The following is a 16,027-nucleotide window of genomic DNA, read 5'->3' as shown; positions in this document are numbered from 1 at the left end:
GAGCAGATAATCGCGGCTGATTAAACCAGTACACCGCCTGAGGGAGTGCTGCATTGTCAGAGATGCCGTCTTTTGGGTGAGATGTTAAACTGAGACCCTGTTTACCTGTTATGTAGGGAAAATGTTCTTCACCCAAAGGGTTGTGAGAAGTTACCCTTGAGCCCATAGATATAGAACAAAATTGAGATGTTTAAACGGGATATGATCCTTACTTGGAGGTAATGGTAGTAAGGAAATTGGAGAAATATAGGAAATCAACTGCAACAACATTTAAGAAGCTCGACACCATCCAGGATAAAACAGTCCACTTGATCGGCAGCCCATCCACCACCTTAAATATTCACTCGCTCCACCACCAACGCATCGTGACTCTAGTGTATATCTACAAGATGCACTGCAGCAACTCGCCAAGGCTTCTTCAATAGCACCTCCCAAACCCATAACCTCTACCACCAAGAAGGACAAGGGCAGCAGGTGCATGGGAACACCACCACCTCCAAGTTCCCTTCCATGTCACACACACTATCCCAACTTAGGTATATATCGCCGCCATTCCTTCATCGTCGTTGGGTCAAAATCCTGGAACTCCCTCCCTAACAGCACTGTGGGAGCACCTTCACCTCACGGACTGCAGCGGTTCAAGAAGGCAGCCCACCAACACCTCCTCGAGGGAAACTTGGGATGGGAAATAAATGCCAGCCTTGCCAGTGATGTCCATGTCCCGAGAAGGAAATGAAAAAATTTTAAAATAGTAAATTCTTATGAAAAAGATAAAGAGTTGCCATGCCACAAAATGGAGGAGCAGGCTTGAAGGGATGAAAGGCCAGCTCTTGTTCCTATGGTCCATTGGTTGCTAAGATTACAATATGGAGAGTGTCAGGTTGGTACAGGAGGATTAGTGTGACATAGTTAAGGACGATATGGTCAATAACTGAAAGAGGTATGTTGTTATGAGGAATCAATAATAAACTAAGCTTGTTGCAGTGAGATCTAACTTTGTTAGGAATAATGCCGCACAGTGGTGTCAATGCCAGAGCAGCTGATTTTAGACTTTGAGTTAAAAGGCACGCAGAGCAATCAAAGGCACCAGAGACATACTTGGAATCTATGTAAACCCAGCATCTGTAAGCTGTGTGCTAACAGTTTATGTCAGGTTGAAAGTCACATGAGGCTGAAGCACAAAACCTCCGTACGCATTGCAATTTTGGATCTGATTCTCCGAACTCAGCAAAAAACTCAGGCTGGAATTTGGTTCACGGTTCTTGGTTCTGTGTTTAACCTCAGATATACATACTTGTCCGAGGTCTACGTGGCTGGTGCTTTACTTAGAATGTGGAACTTGTTATGACATTGGAGTAGTTAAGGCGAATAGCATAGATGCCTTTAAGGGAATGCTAGATAAGTGCATGAGAGGGGCATAGATCTAAAGTAATTGGTAGAAGGATTAGAGGGGAGTGGAGGAGATTTTTTTTCACCCAGAGGGTGGTGGGGGTCTGGAACGCACTGCCTGAAAGGGTGGTAGAGGCAGAAACCCTCATCACATTTCAGAAGTTCTTGGATATGCGCTTGAAGTGCCGTAACCTACAGGGCTACGGACCAAGAGCTGGAAAGTGGGATTAGGCTCAATGGCTCTTTATTTCCCAGCACAGACACGATGGGCCAAATGGCCTCCTTCTGTACCATAATTTTCTATGATTCTATGAGGGAGAAAGAAATAGCAGGATATGCTGACAGGGTTTGAAATAGGATAGAAGGAAGTTCGTGTGGAGCATAAACACTGGCGCAGACCAGTTGGGCCGAATGGCCTGATTCTGTGCTGTAAATTCTATGTAACACTATGTAAACAAAGTTTCGTCTGATGCATTTGAGCAACAGAAATGCAAGTGTGGGTCTACAGAGCAAGAAATGCTTCCCCAAGCATACGTTCTTCCACCGTTGCTCCCTGTCCCTCTGTTTCCACATGTGAGGAGAATAGAGACGGCACCACATGGACACTGTCTTCATCTCTTGTGATATCCAGTCAGATCTGGCACCAGGGCCAGTGTGTCCTCTGAATCTTGCCACACTTTCTACATTTGGAAGGAAATCACCCAGCCAGAGAGAAAGAGCTTAGTTTTTAGGCTTACACCACACTCCCCTGGAAATCAGTGGACACTAATTCCAACTCAGACCGTGAGTAGTTGGTCATCAGAACATAAAAATTAGGAGCAGGAGTAGGCCATACGGCCCCTCGAGACTGCTCCGCCATTCATTAGGATCACGGCTAATCTTCAATCTCAACTCCACTTTCCCGCCCGATCCCCATATCCCTTGATTCCCCTAGAGTCCAAAAAGCTATCGATCTCAGCCTTGAATATGCTCACTGACTCAGCATGCACAGCCCTCTGCTGCAGAGAATTCCAAAGATTCACAACCCTCTGAGAGAAGAAATTCCTCCTCATCTCAGTCTTAAATGGCCGACCCCTTATCCTGAGACTATTATGTCCCCTAGTTCTAGACACTCCAGCCGAGGGGAAACAACCTCTCAGCATCAGAGGATGTGTTTTTACTAACGAAAAGTGTCTGGTCTTCATTGCACTCCATTTGAGTTGAGGGTGCGACCTCTGAACCCAGGCTCTTGCCAATAGGATTGAGTGAACTTTCATCTCAACCTGATTGGAATTAACATATCAGTGTAACCATTTAGAATCAATCTAATTGAAGCCAATCTACACTAGCCCTAATCTAACTGCACTTAAGTCAGTTTGGGCATAATACAGATTGGACTCAAGGGGGGAGAAATTCATTATAGACCCGTTTGTGGCGCTAACTTTTAAAAGTTGAAAAAATTAGCGCCAGGAGCTAATGTTTCGCAACTTTTTTAAAAATTCGGTTTTTGCGCTGCAGGAAGGAAGCGCAGCGCTAAATCAAGCCCTCCACTTCCTTCCTGGAGTGCAACAAGCAGCAGGCGGGTGGTAGGCGTGCAGCGCTGCCGCGTTGGAAGGCTCCTTCCCTCCCTTAAAGGGAAGGGCCATCGCTGCAGGCTCTGCAAGAGGAAACCTTATCCGGTCCCCGACGGCAGCCGCGATCCAGCCCGGGCAGAGTGCTGGGCTGATCAATCGCTGGAGAAGAAAAATGAAAAAAAAAACCTGAAACAGCATTTCACAATTTTTTCTACTTACCTCGGCCACCTCGCCTTTAATCATCGCCCCCGAAGCGCCTGGCCTCCCGATGAATGTCTCCTGCAGCTGTCGGTGTTTTCGCCCGGTGATGCTGCAGGGGGCGGAACCGAAGTTTGGGTTCGGGGCGCTACTGAGACGATGCGCACGGCGATGAGGTCACGATCACCGGGTGAAGGAGTTTGGGGCACAATGCCATATCGCCACCGCAAACCTCCCGCCGAATATAGCAGGCGTCGATCTTCTTGCCGTTCCCAGTCAGTAAGTGATTAGCACCCCGGGGCGATAGCAGGCGGTGCATAGGTACCCAATTTCTCCCCAAGGTAACCAAACTGAACCAAGGTTGGACTCAACCTGCCTAGAGTCAACCCATCGTTAATCAACCTGACCTGACTCAAACTGATGAGTCTCAACACAAATTGGACTCAACTTGATCACACCGATGGAGGTTGGTCCATCTGAGGTTGGGCTAAATTCAGATCAGATCTAATATTACTAATAGACAATGTCAATAATGGCCAACTGGTGTCTCACAAGCCAGGTGCGGCTTGGTTCAGCTTGCAACATCTCAAATTTCAATCAGAAATGATCTTCCCAGGGACTTGAACACACAATCTAGGCTGAAAGTCTAATGCCATATTAAGGATGTGCAGCATTGTCAGAGACGCCATCCTTCAGATGAGACTGAGATAAACCCAAGTCCATTCTACATCTTCTTGTGGTTTAGATGGATGTTAAGGAGCCAGTGCACTTCTCGAGAAGAGCAGGGGAGTTCTCCCTGTGCCCTGGACAACATTCCTCCCCCAACCAGCACCTAAAGCTTTGCTTTAAGTGTTGCTTGTGAGAACTTATTGCAGAAGAAAATGGCTGCCATGTTTGCCTACATAACGAAGGTCACTGGACTTCATTGTATGTAAAGCACCTAGAGATGCTTTTGAGAGAGATATAATAAGTTTCAATATACGTGGTATTTTTGTGATCATAATTTAATTACGACTTCAGAGGTCCAGACCGGCAACAACAGAACAGAATGTGCTTTTTACATTCTGACACAAACTAACATTTTTAATTAATTCCAATGGAATCCAATTAAAATTAGCCCAAATGTGCCAGCATACCAGAAGCTGGAGCGTGCAGCGCGCACTCAGCTTATAGAGAACTCATCCATGAAACAACTGGGAGGCAACATCACCACTACCTCGAGGACCCATCTGCATCATTGGCTCACCTCTGCAGTCTCTGCAGCCAGGTGCTATGAAAGAAGGAAAGACCTTGCATTTATATAGCGCCTTTCACAACCTCAGGATGACCCAAAGCGCTTTACAGCCAATAACGTACTTTTGAAGTACAGTCGCTGTTGGAACGTAGAAAGCGCAACTGCCAATTTGCGCACAGCAAGCTCCCACAAACAGCAATGTGATAATCACCAGATAGAAACATAGAAACATAGAAGATAGGAGCAGGAGTAGGCCATTCGGCCCTTCGAGCCTGCTCCGCCATTCAATGAGATCATGGCTGATCATCCAAATTCAGTACCCTGTCCCTGCCTTCTCCCCATATCCCTTGATCCCTTTAGCCTTAACAAATATATCCAACTCTTTTTTGAATATATTTAATGAACTGGTCTCCACCGCCCTCTGTGGCAGAGAATTCCACAGGTTCACCACTCTCTGGGTGAAGAAATTCCTCCTCATTTCAGTCCTAAATGGCTTACCCCTTATCCTTAGACTATGACCCCTGGTTCTGGACTCCCCGGCCATCATAAACATCCTTCCTGCATCTAGTCTGTCCAGGCCTGACAGAATTTTATAAGTTTCGATGAGATCCCCTCTCAATCTTCTAAACTCCAGTGAGTATAAGCCCAATCGACACAATCTCTCCTCGTACGTCATTCCTGCCATCCCAGGTATCAGCCTGGTGAATCTTCGCTGCACTCCTTCCATGGCAAGAACATCCTTCCTCAGGTAAGGCGACCAAAACTGCACACAATACTCAGGGTGTGGTCTCACCAAGGCCCTGTACAACTGCAGCAAGACATCCTTGTTCCTGTACTCGAACCCTCTCGCTACGAAGGCCAACATACCATTTGCCTTCTTAACCGCCTGCTGCACCTTTGTGTTAGTGATGGTGCTCAAGGGATAATTGTTGGCCAGGGATAACTCCCCTGCTCTTCTTCAAAATAGTGCCATGGGATCTTTTACATCCACCTGAGAGAGCAGACGGGGCCTCCGTTTAACGTCTCATCTGAAAGACGGCCCCTCCGACAATCAACCTCCTTTCGAAGCTATTTCATCTCTTTGTTCCAATTGGGAGAGTTGCACTTTAACTGCACTGGAGAACAGGTACAGGTGCACAACCTCGGTGTGGTGACTGTGGCCATTGCTGCTAATTTATATTAATGAAGGTTTAGCCAGAGGCATTTCTATGTCTTTTACTTTGTAGCAAGCAAGACCCTAGGGGGAAAGACGGGATGGCGGGGGTGGCGGTGGGGGGGGGGTTTGGGGTGGTGGTGGAAGTTGTTGCACCGCAAGTACTGGCAATAAGTGATTTTTGTGCTATCTCTCCAACCATTTTCATGTAATCTCTTAGTCCCCTGACAGCTCAAAGTGATTGCAGTCGCTTATGGCAGAGAGTGTTTTATATTGCAGCTGTCAAACAGATCAAAATATCATTAATAACCTTGCTGTGACAATATCAACAAAGTGTTTTCCAATGTTTTCTAAATCTCATCGAGGGACCGAAGCTGCTCGCGTGGCTCTGAATGCTTCGGGGATTTTGGAGTGGCTCAGCCCCTGTCATGGGTCATGTGACTTCGGACGCCAGCTCACACGGGTCACGTGACTCCGAAGCCCTCTCGCCGCGGAGGGTCATGTGACTCACTTTGCGCGGCTGACACCACTCTGGGGAGCAGTACAACTTTGCTATCCGAATAAGTAATATTGTCATGGTCCTGTTCACGTCACACAGCCACTACAGATAATGCATTTTTTTTAAAGTTACATGTGTGGAGCATTCCCTTTCTGAGCGACATACTGTGAAGTTACACCATGTAATCGATGGGTTTACAAGTTTTTTTTAAACACAATGCACAGAGGATGTTGTTCGTGGTAGTGCTTTGGACAATCACCTTTCATTTCTTTAGTAAGGGTTTTCTAAGGGGAGTCTAATAGAGGAGAGGGAGCTGGTGAGGGGGATGGGCTTTAGGGAGAGAATTCCATGTGTGGGGCCTAATCGGCCAAAGACTGCCAAGGGAGGGGGGACTTGTGCAAGAGTTAGGGACAGAGAAATGACAACAGAAAATGCTGGAAAAACTCAGCAGGCCAGGCAACATCCGTGGAGAGAAATTAGAGTCAACGTTTCGGGTCAAAACCCTTTATCAAGACTAAAGAGGCACAGGGAATGAAATAGATTAAGAGGCCGGGCTGGGAGAGAACAAAAGAGAAGAAGAGACATTAAGAGTCTCAAAACGAGACGAGATGGTTGTTATATTCATAAATAAATAGACATTCTTATTAATGAACAGCTAGCTTAGAGCTAGTCATTTATTCAGCCATGTGGACTTGTACAGCATCCATCTTGACTACTGCCTTGTGGGTCACCTAGTGCATCCTGGGTAGCCCACTACTAAACATACATACAGCTAAACATACAGCTCCACCTAGTGTACCATTCTAGGATGACATGTTACTGATCATTACAATGGTGATAGGACTAGTGGAGACAAAAGTGGAGACTAGGGACAGAGAGTTCTGGAGGAGTTTGTAGTGCTGGTGGAGGTTACAAATACAGGGAGCAGTGAGGCCATGAAAGGATTTCAATACAATTTCAACACTTTCTGGGCCTGGGATGTGCTATCCACTAGCTCACTGTACTTTCCCCTTCAATCCATGGGGTTGTGTCTAACCCAGCTGGAGAGGTTGCAAGTATCTTACTTTCTCAATGAACAGATGGACTTAGAAAGTTCGCCTCACTTTTTGTCTCTCTAACTTTGTTTCCGACCCTATATCCTCTCCATGATCAAGATCGCCTACTTCAACCTCCGCCTCTACCTCTGCTCATCTAGTGCTGAAAACCTCCTCCCCGTCGTGATCCCATCTGCTCTAAATTGTAGCTCATTCAAAGCTCTGCTGCACGGACCTGACCCTGCACCAAGTCCCGCTCACCCATCAGCCCCGTCCTTCCTGACCTATATTGGCTCCTGATGCCTGGACACTTCAAATGTAAAATTCTCGTCCTTGTATTGAAATCCCTTCACATGGCCTCACTCCTCTCTATCCTTGTAACCTCCAGCAGCACTACAATCCCCTCCAGAACTCACCGTCCCTGAGTCTTACACAACTCTCCCCTCCCTTGGAGGTCTTTGGCCGATTTGGCCCCACATATGGAATTCCCTTCCCTTCAGCTATGAAGAGAGACTGGACAGGCTGGGGTTGTTTTCCTTAGAGCAGAGAAGGCTGAGGGGGGACCTGATTGAGGTGTACAAAATTATGAGGGGTATAGATAGGGTAGATAGAAAGGAACTTTTCCCCTTAGTGGAAGGGTCAATAACCAGGGGGCATAGTTTCAAGGTAAGGGGCAGGAGGTTTAGAGGGGATTTGAGGAAAAACTTTTTCACCCAGAGGGTGGTTGGAATCTGGAACTCACTGCCTGAAAGGGTGGTAGAGGCAGGAACCCTCACAACATTCAAGAAGTATTTAGATGAGCACTTGAAATGCCATAGCATACAAGGCTACGGACCAAGTGCTGGAAAATGGATTAGAATAGATAGGGCTTGATGGCCGGTGCAGACATGATGGGCCGAAGGGCCTCGTTCTGTGCTGTATAACTCTATGACTCTATCTATCTATAAACCCGTCCTCCTCACCACCACACTCTCCTCATTTAGACTCTCTGTAGAACCCAGGTCTTTGACCAATCTTTTGGTCACCCCCCTCCTAATAGCTCCCACGCGGTCTTTTTCCCCCCCTTACGCCTCTGTGAAGGAGCTTCGGGCATGTATTAACATTCAAGACACTATGCAAATTCAAGTTGTTCTTGTTCTTTATTATTGGAAAACCATGGGGGAAGGCCAATACCTATAGTTCCGGATGCCACCACAATTGAAAGAATAGAGGAGAAGGTGAGATTCAACAACAACCATCAGCAACAGCTTGTATATCACTCCTTTAAGGCAGAAGATGGCCCAAGACATTTTAAAGAAAGAAAGAAGAAGATTTGAGTACAGGAGCAAGGATGTTTTACTACAGTTATACAGGGCCTTGGTGAGACCACACCTGGAGTACTGTGTGCAGTTTTGTTCTCCTTACCTAAGATAGGATATACTTGCCATAGAGGGAGTGCAGCGAAGGTTCACCAAACTGATTCCTCGATGGCAGGACTGTCGTATGAGGAGAGATTGGGTCGACTAGGCCTGTATTCACTAGAGGTTAGAAGAATGAGAGGGGATCTCATTGAAACGTATAAAATTCTGACAGGGCTAGGCAGACTGGATGCAGGGAAGATGCTTCCCCTGGCTGGGGGGTCTAGAACGAGGGGTCACAGTCTCAGGATACGGGGTAGGACATTTAGGACTGAGATGAGGAGAAATTTCTTCACTCAGAGGGTGGTGAACCTGTGGAATTCTCTACCACAGAAGGCTGTGGAGGCCAAGTCACTGAATATATTTAAGAAGGAGATAGATAGATTTCTAGACACAAAAGGCATCAAGGGGTATGGGGAGAGAGCGGGAATATGGTATTGAGATAGAGGATCAGCCATGATCATATTGAATGGCGGAGCAGGCTCGAAGGGCCGAATGGCCTGCTCCTGCTCCTATGTTTCTATGTTTCTAAAGAAAGAATTGCATTTATATAGCGCCTTTCATGACCACCAGACATCTCAAAGCGCTTTACAGACAATGAAGTATTTTTGAAATGTAGTCACTGTTGTAATTTAGGAAATGCAGCAGCTAATTTGCGCACAGAAAGCTCCCACAAACAGCAATGAGATAATGACCAGATAATCTGTTTCGAGCTTGATTTGAAGACATGGATGAAGATTTGAAAATTCAATATGTTGCCAACATCAGTTAGTTATGACGGGATAATGGCGAGAAGGAGCAGGGTATAAGCGACTGAGTTTTGGACAAGTTGGATTTTATGGAAGGTAGAGGGTGGGAGCCAAGCAAGGTGGGCACTGGAAGAATCAAGTCTAGAGTTGACAAAACCACAGGTAAGTGTATAAAGATTTATTGGATAGGTGACACTGGACATGGGTTTATGATTGCAAGAGAAAGGGAAGACTGAGTTCGCAATTTTAAGAGCCTTTGGGAGAGGAAGAGTTAGATTGGAGATAGTGCCACATTTTTCACCTCTGATACTGATCTGGTGTAATATTACATAGAATGCACAACACAGAAATAAGCCTTAATAAAAGCAGAAAATGCTGGAAATACTCAGGCAGCTTCTGTGGAGAGAGAGAAATAGAGTCAGAACTGGAAAAAGAACTGGAAAAGCTACATCTCTAACCTTTTCCAGTTCTGACGAAAGGTCATTGACCTGAAACGTTAACTCTGTTCCTCTCTCCACAGATGCTGCCTGACCTGCTGAGTATTTCCAGCATTTGCTGTTTTTATTTTGGATTTCCAGCATCTGCTGTATTTTGCTTTTGTACAGAAATAGACCATTTGGCCCAACTGGTCTAAGCCGCTGCTTATGCTCCAAGCAAGGCTCTTCCCACCTTTCTTCCTCTCACCCTATCTGCATTTCCTATAATTTCTTTCTCCCTCGTGTACTTATCTAGCTTCCCCTTAAAGGCATCTGTGCTTTTCGCCCCAACTAATCAATGTGGCAATGAGTTCCACATTCTCATCACTCTCTGGGTAAAGAAATTTCTCCTGAATTCTTTGTTGGATTTATTATTGACTATCTTATTTACGGCCCCTACTTTTGGACTCCCCAATCATAGAATGATACAGCACAGAAGGTGGCCATTCGGCCCATTATGCCTGTGCTGGACAAGTGGAAGCATCTTCTCTACATCGACTCTATCAAACCCTTTCATGATTTGAATGACCTCTATCAGGTCACTCCTCAGCCTTCTCTTTTCTAGAGAAAAGACCTCCCGCCTGCTCACTGTTTCCTGATAGTTATCACCTCTTATTTCTGGAGACTATGACTATGTACGAGCACGGTGAAATGGTACTCCGACAAATATTTATCAATGAGCCAGACAAATCTTTACCTCCTCGCCAAGGAACTGTCTGGGGTTTATTGCCCAGGCAACAGCTTGGAGTGAATGATGCTCCTGTTTGGCTTGCTGAAATGTCTTACATCAACCAGTTCAGATTGAATTCACATTTATCTTGCCAACCTCCGATTAGGATGCCCACAAGCTGCCGAGAGAATTAATTATCCCTTTCTTGAAGCGCCTTGGAACATGTTTACTATGTTAAAGCGGCTATCGGAATGCAAGTTGTTGTTGTTGCCAAATTGTCAAAGAAGTCAGATCACAAGCCGTGCGCTACCACAGGGAGTAGTTGAGGCGAATAGCATCGATGCATTAAAGGGGAAGCTAGATAAACACATGAGGGAGAATGGGACAGCAGGATATGTTGATAGGGTGAGATGAAATGTGGTGGGAGGAGGCTCATATGGAGCATGGACCAGTTGGGTTGAATGGCCTGTTTGTGTGCTATAATTTCTATGTAATTCTGTGTAATGGTTTATTAACTTCAGTGGTATCACATCAATTCAGCGTTAGCTGGATTTCTGAGTATCAACATACAGTCAAAATCAGTATCTGAAATATAAATTGGTTTGGTTAATTTAGGATTACACTCCTTAGATACCTGACCAGTTAACAGAATCAGATAGCCAGTCTATTGGATAGATTAGAGTCTATGTGCTGGTACTCATCAATGTTTTCAGAACCTATAAGACTTTGTCCTTATGAGCTGCGCAGTTGAGCTTATTGCTCGCTTTCCCCTGGGACGATGGTATTGGCTACTGAGATGTTGGGTTGATGAGCCTTCTTTTGTATAGGGGTTATACGTTCCTCTCAGATCCTGAGTCCTTGACTAAATCCATCTTATGCACTGATATCTGTATCCAGACTAGCTGGCTTAAAGTTTACTTTTCTTCATTTCAAGAAAACTCATACTTCGAGGTGACATCCTTATCTCTGCCAATAACTAGCTTGGACGGATATATAATCTGACTTCTATGATTTCTCTCTCAACGTGCCATTGATACTCTTTTGCTTCTTTAGAGATATGCTTCTACATAGCCTAGGCAAAGAAAAAAATAAACAGAAGAGGAATGGGACCAATATCCTCACAGCAGGGTTTGCTAGTGCTGTTGGGGAGGGTTTAAATTAGCTTGGCAGGAGGTTTGGAACCTAAGTAAAGAGTCAGTAGGGAGGGAAGAAAAACTGGAATTGGAAAACAAAAATGTAGAAAGTAAATTGGAAGGACAGAGGAATCAAGGGCTAGATAGTAGTCAACAAGGAGGTTTGCCTGTACTAAATGGTATACACTTCAATGCAAGGAGTATAGCGAACAAGGCAGATGAGCTGAGGGTTCAGGTAGATACTTGAGACTATGATATTATAGCTATTATAGAGATGTGGCTGAAAAAGGGGCAGGTATGGCAGCTCAACATTCCTGGTTACAGGATTTTCAGATGGGATAGAGAGGGAGGTGTGATAAATCCATGTAGTGAGACAAGGAACTCGAAGAGGCAAGGTATTAGGATTAATACGAGTACTTTATTAAACGACTGCGAAACAACCAGGCCGGCCTGCATCCAGGCATTGCACCTTTGCTGACCTTAACAGGAAGCAACCCCTGACCTTAACAGAAAGCAAACCCCTGACCTTAGCAGCAGCATTGGCTACAGCACCACCTGGTGGATAACCTTAATCATAACATCCCAGATTACTATAGGAGGTAAAAAGGAAGGTGGGGGGGTCGTGATATTGATTAAAGAAACTATTACAGCTGTGAGGAGGGGTGATATGTTGGAAGGAACATCAAATGAGGCCATATGGGTTGAATTGAAAAACAAAAAAGGGGTGATCACACTGCTGGGAGTGCACTACAGACCCTCAAACAGTGAGAGGGGGATAGAAGAACAAATATGTAGACAGATTTCTGAGAAGGGCAAAAACTATAGGGCAGTAATAGTAAGGGATTTCAACTACCCCAATATTAACTGGGATAAAATTAGTGTGAAGGGTATAGAAGGTGCGGAACTCCTAAAATGCATCCAGGAGAAATTTTAGCTAGTATGTAGCAAGCCCAACAAGGGAGGGGGTGGTTCTAGACTTAGTTTTAGGGAATGAAGCTGGACAGGCAGAAGGTGTATCACTGGGGGAGCATTTTGGTGCTAGTGACCATAATTCTGTTAGATTTAAGGTAGTTATGGAAAAGGACAAGGATAGACCAGGAATAAAAATTCTAAATTGGGGAATAGCAAATTTTGCTAAGCTCAGAGGGGATTTAGCCATAGTGGGACTGGAAACAGCTACTTGAAGGTAAATCAGTGTCAGAGCAGTGGGAGGCATTCAAGGAGGAGATCCGAAGGGTTCAGACCAAACATGTGCCCTTAAAGCAAAAAGGTGGGACTAACAAATCTGGAGCCCCCTGGATATCTAGAGACATACAGGGTAGGATAAAGGAAAAAAGGGAGGCGTATGACAGATACCGAGGGCTAAATACTCCAGAATCTTTACAGGAGTACAGAAAGTGCAGGGGTGCAATTAAAAATGATATTAGGAAAGCAAAGAGAAAGCATGAAAAATTCTTGGCAAGTAAAATCAAGGAAAACCCAAAGATGTTTTATAAATATACTAGCTGGGAGGCCCGGTGTTGCCAAGGCTTTTTTGTAAAATGGCAGTTTACAGGGCCGCGCGGTTTATGGCCGGCCGCTGCCGCTCCCCCGCTCTGTGTCTCGGGCCGAGCAGTTGTCAGGCCCGGCCCGAGTGACCCCAACTCAGCTCCTGCTCCGGCGGGCCGGGAGCGGGATACTGTGCCGGAGCCGCAATGTGGGGGTTTGTTGTGCTGGTGCTGTCGCTGTCGGTATTTAAAAAATGGCGCCAATGTTTCGGGAGGATGCAGGATTAGGCCCGCCCACACACGGAATGAAACTCCCCCCGTGACGCACTGATTAGTCAACCATCAGGTCACTGAACTGTAGGATTGGTGAACCATCACGTCACTCAACGCTAATGAGCGGTAGGATTGGTGAACCGCTAATGAGTGGATTTTTGAACGTTTTTTGTATACTGTCCGAACAATTTTTGTCTGACCAAAAAGTAAATACACCTATGACACTCCCCTGATCATCAGCTTTCTTCTGATATAACATATGTGTAGGTACACTCTATAACTTTTGAGTGTATAGCAGACAGACAGACATACATACAGACAGACAGACGGACAGACACCAGTATCCTTTTATATATATAGATTATAAGAGTAAGAGGATAACTAAAGAAAGGGTAGGGCCTATTAGAGATCATGAGGGTAATCTGTGTGTGGAGGCGGGAGACGTTGGTAGGGTTCTTAATGAATGCTTTGCGTCTGTTTTCACAAAGGAGAGGGGCAAAACAGACATTGCTATCGGGGGGGGGAGGAGTGTGAAATATTAGATGAAATAAACATAGTGAGAGAGGAAGTATTAAGGGGTTTAGCAGCTTTAAAAGTGGATAAATCCCCAAGCCCGGATGAAATGTATCCCAGGAAGACATGGATTAATCAAGGATAGTCAGCACGGATTTATTAAGGGAGGGTCGTGTCTGACAAACTTGATTGAATTTTATGAGGAGGTAACAAGGAGGGTAGCTGAGGGTAGTACGTTTGATGTAGTGTATATGGACTTTAGCAAGGCTTTTGATAAGGTTCCACATGGCACACTGGTCACGAAGTTAAAAGCCCATGGGACCAAGGGCAAAGTGTCAAGTTGGATTCAAAACTGGTTCGGAGACAGGAAGTAGAGGGTAATGGTTGATGGGTGTTTTTGTGACTGGAAGGCTGTTTCCAGTGGGGTTCCGCAGGGCTCAGTACTAGGTCCCTTGCTTTTTGTGGTATATATCAATGATCTTGACTTGAATATAGGGGGTATGATTAAGAAGTTTGCAGATGATACTAAAATCGGCTGTGTGGTTGATACTGAAGAAGGAAGCTGTAGACTGCAGGAAGATATCAATAAATTGGTCAGGTGGGCAGAACAGTGGCAAATTGAATTCAATCTGGAGAAGTGTGAGGTACTGCATTTGGGGAGGGCTAACAAGGAAAGGGAATGCACATTAAATGGTAGGACACTGAGTAGCGTAGAGGAACAAAGGGACCTTGGAGGGCATGTCCACAGATCCCTGAAGGTAGCAGGCCAGGTAGATAAGGTGGTTAAGAAGGCATACGGCATAGAAACATAGAAACATAGAGATAGGAACAGGAGTAGGCCATTCGGCCCTTCGAGCCTGCTCCGCCATTCAATGAGATCATGGCTGATCTTCGTCTGAGATCTTAGCTGATCTTACCAGTTCAGTACCCCGTCCCCGCCTTTTCTCCGTAACCCTTAATCCCCTTAGCCTTCAGAAATATATCCAATTCTCTCTTGAAAATATTTATTGAATTAGCCTTCACAGCCCTCTGTGGCAGGGAATTCCACAGGCTCACCACTCTTTGAGTGAAGAAATTCTTCCTCATCTCTGTTTTAAATGATTTGCCCGCTATTTTTAGACTGTGGCCCCTGGTTCTGTGCTCCCCTGCCATTGGAAACATTCTCTCTGAATTCAGCCTGTCCAGGCCTGCCATAATTTTATATGTTTCGATGAGATCCCCTCTCAATCTTCTAAACTCCAGTGAGTACAAGCCCAAACTATTCAATCTCTCCTCGTAGGTCATTCCCGCCATTCCAGGTATCAGCCTGGTGAATCGCCGCTGCACTCTTTCCATGGCAAGAACATCCTTCCGCAGATGGGGCGACCAAAACTGTACACAATACTCCAGATGCGGTCTCACCAGCACCTTGTACAGCTGTAGTAAGGTATCCCTATTCCTATACTCGAACCCCCTTGATATGAAGGCCAACATACCATTTGCCTTCTTAATCGCCTGTTGCACCTGCATGCTCTCCTTCAGTGACTGGTGCACAAGAACACCCAGGTCCCTCTGCACTTCCCCATCTCCCAATCTATTGCCATTTAGATAATAATCTACCCTCCTGTTTTTACCCCCAAAGTGGATAACCTCGCATTTATCCACATTATAGTGCATCTGCCACGTATCCGCCCATTCCCCCAACCTGTCCAAATCGCACTGTAGCCTCCTGACATCCTCATCAGAGCCCACCCCTCCTCCTAGTTTAGTGTCGTCAGCGAATTTGGAAATATTGCATCCAATTCCCTGATCCAGATCATTTATATATATTGTGAACAGCTGGGGTCCCAGGACAGATCCTTGCGGCACCCCGCTGGTCACTGCCTGCCACTCCGAAAACGAGCCGTTTATTCCAACTCTCTGTTTTCTATCCGCCAGCCAGTTCTCTATCCACGTTAATACTTTGCCCCCAATCCCATGAGCCTTAATTTTGCATGATAATCTTTTGTGTGGAACCTTATCGAAGGCTTTCTGGAAGTCAAGGTACACCACATCCACTGGCTCTCCCCCATCTATTTTACCAGTTACTTCCTCAAAAAATTCCAGCAGATTAGTCAAACACGATTTACCCTTTGTAAATCCATGTTGACTCTGTCCGATCCTTTCCCCATTTGTCAAGTGCTCCGCTATTTTATCCTTAATAATGGACTCTAGCATTTTGCCCACAACCGATGTAAGGCTTACTGGTCTATAATTCCCTGCTTTCTCTCTACCCCCCTTTTTAAATATT

The sequence above is a fragment of the Somniosus microcephalus genome, chromosome 14 (genome assembly GCF_052327205.1).
Source record: "Somniosus microcephalus isolate GS21.2 chromosome 14, FLI_Smic_1.0, whole genome shotgun sequence".
NCBI lineage: Eukaryota > Metazoa > Chordata > Chondrichthyes > Squaliformes > Somniosidae > Somniosus > Somniosus microcephalus.
The sequence above is the reverse complement of the archived record's forward strand: the minus strand, read 5'-3'. Positions refer to the sequence as shown.